A 9,871-nucleotide genomic window follows, 5' to 3' on the forward strand; every position below is an offset into this window, starting at 1 on the left:
TAAAGATTTAAAATCACATACTCCATGAGAAGAAATCAACTTGTTGCTTTATTCTAGAGTGCCTCTCCCAAGATGATCTTCATGGAACACATCCTTCTTACTAGATTTAGCATAAGAGCACATCCTAGAACAACCCACCTCTCCATCTCCACAGTCATATGCTTCGGACTGTAGTCATTCTCAGGGCAGGAATCTAGTCTATTTTATCTGTCTATCCCCATCACTTGGTGCCCTTGATCTTTGGGCTAACTAAATTCTTGTAGATTGAATGAATGAAAAAATGAATGAATATTACTTAATATATACCAGTTTAAGAATATTTTCAACTCAGCATCAGTACCTAATTAGCACGACATAGGAGGGATGACGTTGTATCAGTTATCATAGATTCAACATCACTTTTCTATGCTCAACTAGGCATCTGAGAGCAGTTTCCTCATACGTAAAGTGAGGATTATTAGGATTCACGCCCTAGCTGTTCAAATGGGAAAATGTAAGCAAAAGCAGTTTACAAACATCAGTTATGTATGACTGGGAGCTCATTTCATTCTCCTTTGTCTTAATTATTTTGTATACTCAGTGCCTGACGTGTACTAACAGTTAGTTTTTGACTCTCAACTTTTTATTCTCTTTATTTCACAGAATCAATGTTTTCTAAATATTTTTCTTTCAAGAGTGGGTTTCTGAAATAGACTCCCCTTTTATATAACTCACTCTATCTTTCTCCTTCTTTTTCACATATACATTACACAAGCACATAGCATCCACCTTCCCTCCCTCCTCCACACACACTCAGAAGAGGAGGATTGTTTTAGGTAACTTGTAATGCTATAAAACTTATTTACATTTTAGATAATGTAGTTTAAATGTTAGCATATGTTTGTTAAAAATACAATCCTTTTTAAACAACCAACTTGGTTTCTATGGAAAGTAAGAGAGTATGCCATCTAAATATATTAATAAATTCTGAGAATTTGAGAGCCCAAATATAAATGTAAATCGTTTCATTTCATTGACATGTGTATTTAATGTCCTATGAGCAAATAAAAGATATTTTCAATCTTGTGAAACTTACAATCTAGTGAGGAAGGCAAACTTCCAAATATGTAAATACTGTAACCCAAATATGACAGACCTGCCCTTCATACATAATGGTCAAATCTTTGTGATTCAACCTTAAATTGCCTGGCTTCAGACTGCCTAAATTTTTACAAGCTTATATTGCTTAAAAAATTTTGAAAAATTTTGGAAATGCTCATGTGTGTCTATGAATGGCTCCTGTTGGCACTTACCTTGGCTTTTGACCTTGGCAAGTTTTGCCAAGCTGCCAGCTGCTCTGAGGCTGGACTTCAGCTCTCATATTTTTTGCCTTGACTGCTTCCATCTGCGATGCTCAAAGTCAGTAAGACTGAAGAGGCATTGCTCTTACCAGCAACAGACCTTTACACTTACTTAGGCTTGGCACTTAATTGAGCGGGAGAAAGATTCTTAGAGCAAAGTCGCCCTCCTTTCAAAAGGTTACAGTGATAAGGCTCTCTGTCAGGCCAGACCCCAATGGTCCTATTGAGATTGTGGCAGACACTGACGTGCTCCCCCCGCCCCGGTCCCTCTGCATAGGACTTGCTGCTCAACTGTGAGGGGTGTGGTCAGCAGACAACCTCCAGCTCTCAGTTTTTTTCAGGATCTGCTTCAGTGTCAAAGAACCCCCTCACCCAAGTTTGTACACTTCCCAGGGCAGCTTGTGATGCAAGAGAGCTCTGATGGGCAATTTTCACCCTGGAGCTCCCTGTTGGGTCTGCCAAGGCTTTGTTTAGCCCGTACCACAATTAAGTTGATCCCATTTCCCAATCCTGCTCCCTCCCCCTTCCTTTCTTTAATGGATGTTGATCGCTAATAAACATCTTGCACACCAAACCATGTCTCAAATTTGTTTCTAGAAAACCCCACCTTCAATAGAGATTCTGCCCTAAGGTGGCTGCTGCCTGCTCTCTTTGTCACCAAGCCTACCACTAATTCCAGTGCCAGCATCATACAGAGTGGATCTTTTCCTATTCCCCTAAGAAATGAAGCTTTTGCAAGAGAAGAATCCTCTGGTGTTTGGTGTTACGCACCACACCTTGATTCTTCAAAGAAACTCTCCTCCCACTTGCCCAGGAGAACAATCCTTTCAATGTACTCAGGCTGTAGAAAACAAAAGATGGCAAAAACAGCTTTCTGCAAGCAATTCCTGTTTTCTACCCTGCAACTTCTGTTTAAGAAAGACCAAGTTTGCTAACATCTTGGAAAGATTTAGTTTGGCAGAAAGGACAATGTAATGAGAACAAAGCATGTATTGATAGCTTAATTAAACTATCCCAGGGTTTTAAGCAGGGGAATCCATATCCATGCTTTAGAAAGAGAACTATGCCAAGAGAAGAGAGAATCGATTGGGGGTTGGGTAGATTGAAAGCGAATGGTGACAAAGAGGTCAGATATGGAGCTACTGTGTTAGTGTCGGAGAAGTGAGTGAAGCCTGGACTATGGAAAAAGATATGAAGATAGAGAGTAGGAGGCTGAACATGAGTGATATTTCAGAGTTAGATGAGCCTGATTTTAGAACTTGAAGGGGAGGAAGGAGTCAAAGATGACTGAAGATTCTATTTGGAGCTAATGAAAAGATGATGATGCCGTCAACAGAATAGAGACACAGAAAATGGGGCTGTTTTGAGGGCAAGAGAATGAGTTTTGTGGGGGAAGGGCAGAATTTAGTTGGCTATAAGGAAATAATTGGATAAGTAGAGTCTAAAGCAGAGGCTTAGAATTAACCAATAAAAACTACTGCTGTAGCCTACAAAATTGCTTTCTTTAAATCTTTATGTGACAGACAGGTGATATGGGAAGGGAGGGTCTTCGTGGTCAGAAAACTCTCACAGACAGTACATGAAATCTGTTGACATCGTCCTGACTCTATTCTCCCTATGGCTATAACTTGGGGACAGGCAGGATTCAAGCAGTGTCTTGAGTTGGTGCTGAAAGAGAAGCAATTAAGTAGATAGCACATCTGAAAGCAAGACAAGGAGGTAAAAATACAGACTGAGAACTGTATTTTTTAGCTCTTAAAAGAAGAAAAAAACCCAACAAATTTGCAAATAAAGAGTAGAGACTCATTATTTCCTAACTCCTCTTTTTTCAGGAGAAGAGAAAACTGATGAATATTCTACTTCATCATCATTTGGGATCAGATGAAGCTAGAGGAATGGGGTTCCACAATCCTTTGACATCATTACATTGACGAAAGGAGAAAGCTTTTGACCCCAAATGAAAAATTTCTTTCCTGTCATTTAAATATTAGCCATTAAATCTCTGCTTCCTGAAATCTGAAATAAAAACTCAAATCTCTTGGAAACATCTATGAAACGCACAATTTTCATTCACAGTATTTCTTACTAAGACAATGGATACTAATATAATTCATACTTTTTCCACTTGAAATGTCTGACATAGCACAGCATTTATAATGTAAAGATTATTTTAAATAAAATATTTCTGAAAAATTTTAGGACTAGTAATAATTATAGTATTTAAAAAAGCTAGTATTTGTTCAGCACTTATATGTCAGTTGATACTTTTCCTGCGTAACCTTTTATTCCTTATATCCAATCTTTGAGGGAGGTGTAATATATTTATAGAAGAGAGAATGAAGCCAAGAGATTTTAAGTAAATGTCTCGAAGTCACGTGGCTTGTAAATATGAAAGAAAAGATATAAGGATAGAATTGTCTGATTTCAAAACTTTCTACCTTGACTGTACATTATATTATCTTCACTTCATGACATCAAAACTTGAATTTGAACATTTGTAAATTAAAATAAATATTTTGAAAAGTTCTGAATAAACTGTGAAATAAAAGCATTAGTTGCTTGTTATAATTGTTGTGGCTAATCAATGTAAGAGAAGGCAATATTAAGATATTTTCATAACGGCTCACCATATGCAGATGATTTTGGTAGAACACTACTTTTTAAAAAATGTAACTGACTCTTTGTGTGGAATATTAAGATTTTGTTCTGCTCAAGAATGTGTCAATTACATAGAGAGTTACAAAATGTTAGATGCAATGGCTAATTTTTAAGAGCCCTTTAAAAGCCTAAAGGGATTGATTCTCATAATTAAAGCTATACTGACTATTTCATTTTTATACCATTTTGGATAATTGCAAAATATTAAAAGTAACAAACTTTTGAAATGTACAATTCTCTAATTTAAGGGCTTCATTTTATAATACTTTGAAGTAATTAATTAAAAGCTTGGATACCCTTATTCCAGAGTTGAGGCAACATACCTGTGAATCTCTTCAACAGTTCCTCTGTGACTCAGCAAATTGTGACACACTTCTGGCTAGTTCTTAGGCCAGCATAGTATAATACCAGAGATAGAATACTTTGGAGTTGGACACTGTATTATTTACAGTAACATCACATCGTGTTTAAAAAAAGACTAGAAAGCATATGTCTCAAACACAGACCAAGTTTGTTTCAGCTCAGTTGGCCAAGTGAGTGGGTTACAGGAAGAGCTCTGCTCCACGCTGTTTTTCAAGGATGCAGGTTGATGAAGGCTCTGCCATTTTCACCATGTGGTATTGACATTCAGCTGGTAGAAGCTGGGGAAAAACCTAGAAGATTTTGAATGGGAGATTTTAAGGGGGCCAGGCATTGAAATTGAGCACATCCCTTTAACTCACATTCCATTTGGCTAAACCCCAGGTACATGGAGATGCCTTACTTCAAGGAAGGCTGGAAAATATAGTCTGTCTGTCCAGGAGAAGAGGAAATGGGTGCTGGTGTATTAATGACAATCTCTGCCCCAGACAAAGGTAGGTTTAAGTCTCAACATTGCCACTTACTTCCTGTGAATTCGGGCATATTACTAACCTTTCTGGGCCTCAGTTTCCTCTTTTATAAAAATAGTAGTAATAGTAATTCATACTTTTGCATAATTGTTATAACGATTAAATGTGATTTGTCTATAGTGTACTTCGTTTAGTATTTGGCAATAGGAACTACTGAGTAAATGGCAGCTATTGTGTTTTTGTGAGAAGGTATTTAGATACATTGTTTTGAGTATTATGGTGGGAGTTATGAGAAATGGGTGGGTGTGATCCAGAATCAGAAACTACTGAACAAAATCTTAAGCAAGGGACAAATTGCAATATAGTTTAGACTGTTACTATTAAGTAACAATAATGATAGTTAACATTCACTGAGTACTAACATGACAAAGATCTTTACATAAATTAACTCATCCAATATTCACAATAATCTTGTGATGCAAGTGCTATCATTATACCAGTTTTTGAGTTGAGGAAACAGAAGTTTAGAAAGATTAAGTAATTTACACAAATCCACAACTAGAAAATTATGAAAATAAGATATGATTTCAGGTCCCTTTATGGGAGAGTTCAGGTTCTAAATAACCACCAAAAAGTCAGTACCAGAACCTAGGACGAAGGAGATTCATCAATTAAGAATTGAGGCTAAGAACAGAGGTGAATGGAACTTATCAAGAGTGTTCTGAAGGATTTTCAGCTTTTCTCAGCCAAGGCCAAGAAGATGAAAAGTCAAATTCTAAAGAAGTCCAGAGGTCCGTCTCACAGGATAGAGCAGGGAGACCATCATCAGCAACAACAATATTGCTGACTTAAATTTTTTGCCTAGATCAAAACGACGTATCTCTGAGTATGAGGGCCGGTAGGGAAAGAAATGTCTAAATACATGTCTGAGATTCAGCTTATTACTCTAAGGTGTTAGGATGCCACCTAGGGATACTGCCAGGTCATGCCTGAGATCCTTACCACCCCTATCAAACCTGGAGGGAGCACAATCAACGCCCCTGCAGCCATGTGGGTCACTGTAAGGAGCTGAGGTTTATCAAGCTTGGAAACACCCCCAAGAGCAGGTGAGTGCCAGAATAGGGTCTTACTGCTAATGAGTGATTCCCACCTGTGGTGTTTGCTTGGGGCGGGGGGATACAATTTGGGATTGTGGGTTTTCCTAGGTTGGGGGCTGGTTACTACTTTCAGAGTTTAGACTACATGGAGTACAGCCTCTGCTTGGGCAGGAAGCCAGGATCAAAACACTGTTCAGAGTGCCTCCTTTGATTCTCTCAAATGAATGTGATCAACTCTGCCTATAAATTCGTAGATACTTTGTATGTGGTGCTCTGTCCCTCAATTACATGTATGTATACAGACTTTTCATGGCATTCCAAAGTCAAAAAACCACAATCATTACAGTTCTCCATGAGTGGGATTCAAATAGAAGACAATCAGATTTTCAGAGACATTTTGATATCAGATGAAGGTGTGAGGTCATTAGGGCATGGAGGTAGAAGGAGAATACAAATTACAATAGAAAACACGGATGAAGCAACTTTTCCCTGCCCGAAGGTGGCGTATCTTGGATAAAAATATCCAAGCACTGCACATAATCTTGCAACATATTTCAAGATCGGTAATAATGTTTCATTTTTTTAGCCCCCAAACAAAAACAACCAGCATAGTAATCTCTCGTTAATAATAATTCGTGGTTTATTTTTACTAAATAAAAGCTTTCTGCTGCACATTGAGGCAGATCCTTTCTTAAATTCCACACACATGCATGCACAAAGTTGCTATGGATTTTAAGGATGCCAATGCCATTGGCTTTCTTTCCATTTGCAATTTAGCATTAAATAATGCACTTGAACAACACTGAAAACAGATGCCACAAGGAAAGGGTGCTTGCCATTTGAAGTGGAATAGAAGCTCTGGGCTAATAGGACCACGCTGTAACTCTCCTGAGCTATACAAGAGCTAGACACATCCCTGTGGAAAGTAGCAATTACCTTCAATCTCCCTGATCTGAAGCAATCCTTGCTACATGCGTCCCTCATTGTGAGTGATGAGGCCCACTGTTTGCTGAGTCTAAAACCAAATGATCTTTCACAAGCAAAATTTAAACTTGAAATAGGATTCTCTGGCTCCTGATTCTGAGTCTATTTTTTTCGTGTACTTTATACATCCCCAAATCAGGCTCGGGCTGGCTACAGATGGTGCTGGTGTGTAATGAGGAGGGCTCTGAAGCTGCTCAAGCTCCCAAGGGAGGTTTCAGTAATGGAACTAACCATGTATTGTCCACCTTATATACTAGATTTGATTTTGGACTATTTGCCCAACTGTGTTTGTTTATTTCTCAGCACTGGAGGGCTTCCATTAGCTCCAGGCTGATTGAACATAGACTATGGAGTAAGAAGGAACAGAACATTTTTTTCCCCCTGAATGCTGATGTAATCCCTTTTCTTTTACCGACAACTGAGTAATGTTTGCCATTGGAAACTGTGTTAGAAATGAGCTGATATTTGCAGTCATTAGTGAAAAAGAATTGTTTTGATCCCAGGGAACAGAGTGAGCATTATTTTTTGGATGACAATGTTTCAGAAGTTTGTGCCTAAAACTTGTATATTCAAGACCTTGAAAGAGAAACTGTTAACATTTTAAAGCTGAAAATTACCTTGTTTCAGTAAATCGAAAGATTAATATTTAAGACCTCATATATTTTGCTCACAGAGCATAGCCAAATATTATTATCATAACGAAAACAGAAATCTCAACTCAGCAAATTAGTCACCAAAGACCACATGTAAATTGACATTTTAGTTTCTTAACTAATGGAATCATTTGTCATTTTACTGAAGCAGTACATTATAAAAATAAATTAAGAACAAGTAAATTGTAGTCATAGCAATCATGATGAAATTATTAGTAATTACATTTACCGGCATGAAAGTTTTTTGCATGCTTCTCATCAGCAGATGTTATTCAAAATAACTTTGGAAATAAGCATAGATGTTATATCAAGGTTTCTTTTTAATTAAAAAAAGCACAGTGGAAGTAAGAAAGAAAGTTGCTAATTAACATTAGGAAAATATTGTCTTTCCCTTTCAAATATACACAAGCTCAACTATGCAATTCCAATATCAAAATGAAGAAAATGAGAAAACTCTCTACTACCTTAACTAGTAAAAAGAAAATTAGAAAGCAGAGACCAGCTCATGTAGTTTCTAAATAAATGAAAAGGAAATTACATTTCTCTGGGTAAATATTTACTTCCTAACGCGTGCCAACAAAAGCTACTATTTTAGAAATGGGACACGGTAGTAACTAACTTGTACTTAGTTAATTTAATTGAAAATGTGCTGTTTTTCCTTTTAAGCCTTTGCTTTAATTGTAGAATAAAGAATTTCCAATCTGATGTTCTAATTGCACATGGGATCTGGTATCCTGTTTACATATATATTGGTCTATCAGATGGCCTCATATGTATCTAGGTAAGCTATATTAGGAAGAACATTTAACCCATTTTTACTATGGTACCCATTAATAGAACATTTTTACTTCTAGATTTTTAAAGATAATTTTTACACTTAAGATTCAGTTTTTGCAGATAAACATCATGCTTCTGATTTGAAACTTCAATTAGTAAAATTTCAAGTGCAAAAATGTAAAATAAAATATATTTTTAAAATTTTATAAAATATAATTAAAATGCTGACATGCAGAAAAAAATGTTACTGGCTAAAAATTACTTCTATTTTTACTCTATATAAGGTGCACATAGAAACATTTACCCAAATCGTTATTGTTATTTCTGGCTAATAATTGGTGTTAATAAATTGGTATCATGAGAAGAGAAGACTTTTCTTTCAAATTCACTTGTGTATCTAATTATATCTATGAAGTAACAAAAATGGCAACTGTTATTTTTATTTATAAAAATGAATCATTGGTGATGTTTTTAAAATAGATCCAATTGTTATAACCAATATTTATCTTATGATTTTCTTTTCTTTAAAAATAATAATGTTGGACCTATCAGACCAATCATCTGGGAACGATCTGGTCCAAGAGGTATATTCAACGGAATTTAGAAAAAGACCGTGTTGTGACCAGATAGTGGAAATTGCTCATTAAAGTCTAATTGATCAGGCGCCTAAAAGGAAGCTTGAGAATGGGGAGGTGGAAAGAAAAGGGAAAGGAGAGAGTAGGAGGGGAGGAGGAAGAGGGAGAAGAAGATGAGAAAATGGGGGAAGGGACAGAGGATGGGAATTTAAAATCCCATAATAGGTTTGGGATGGGCTGCTTAAGAGCAAAAGTACGTCTTGGTGTTCCTTTCACTTAGAAACAGTTACAGCTGCTTTTTCATTTACATTTTTAAGACTCACTATAAAACTGTAGCATTCCTAAGGAATTTTAATCCCTTCTTAAAGCTTGAAGAGTTGGGTAATAGCTTTGGGGTAATGCTCAGTTGCTTGAAATTCATAAAGTTTTCTTATTAGTTGGAAGGAAAATCTGTCTCTCTCTCTAATACATATGTTCTTATATAGGAACAGGGAAGCAGTAAAGGAGTAACATTTAACATATTTAGCTTGTAAATAACTTATATTTCTAAGTTTTCTTTTTTAAATCAGCCATGTAAGAGAAAACAATTTCAAGAAACATAAACATCATAAAGTACTTACTCTCTTTACAAATCTTAATATCTATAGGTTGAAAAGAAGATTGAAATGTAGATTGATAACACTTTGCCATGATGGAATAATGCAAAAAATGAAAGGGTTTGGATGCTTTGCAACTATCTCTTTCTAATCAACTATCTAAAAGGAGGTGGATTTAAATACGTTTTGAATCATAACATTTTAGAACTCAGCCCTAGAACAAATTGATTTACTTTTTTCTGAGTTGAATGAAGAATTTGTACTTAAAAGTGTTCTCTGATTACTTCTTGATTCTGCCAATGAGAATTGTGTGTGTGTGTGTGTGTGTGGGCACGCACGCTCATGTTTGTGCATGTGCACA

This window comes from Ceratotherium simum, chromosome 9 (assembly GCF_057802395.1).
Source record: "Ceratotherium simum simum isolate JZ-2026a chromosome 9, ASM5780239v1, whole genome shotgun sequence".
Classification (NCBI taxonomy): domain Eukaryota; kingdom Metazoa; phylum Chordata; class Mammalia; order Perissodactyla; family Rhinocerotidae; genus Ceratotherium; species Ceratotherium simum.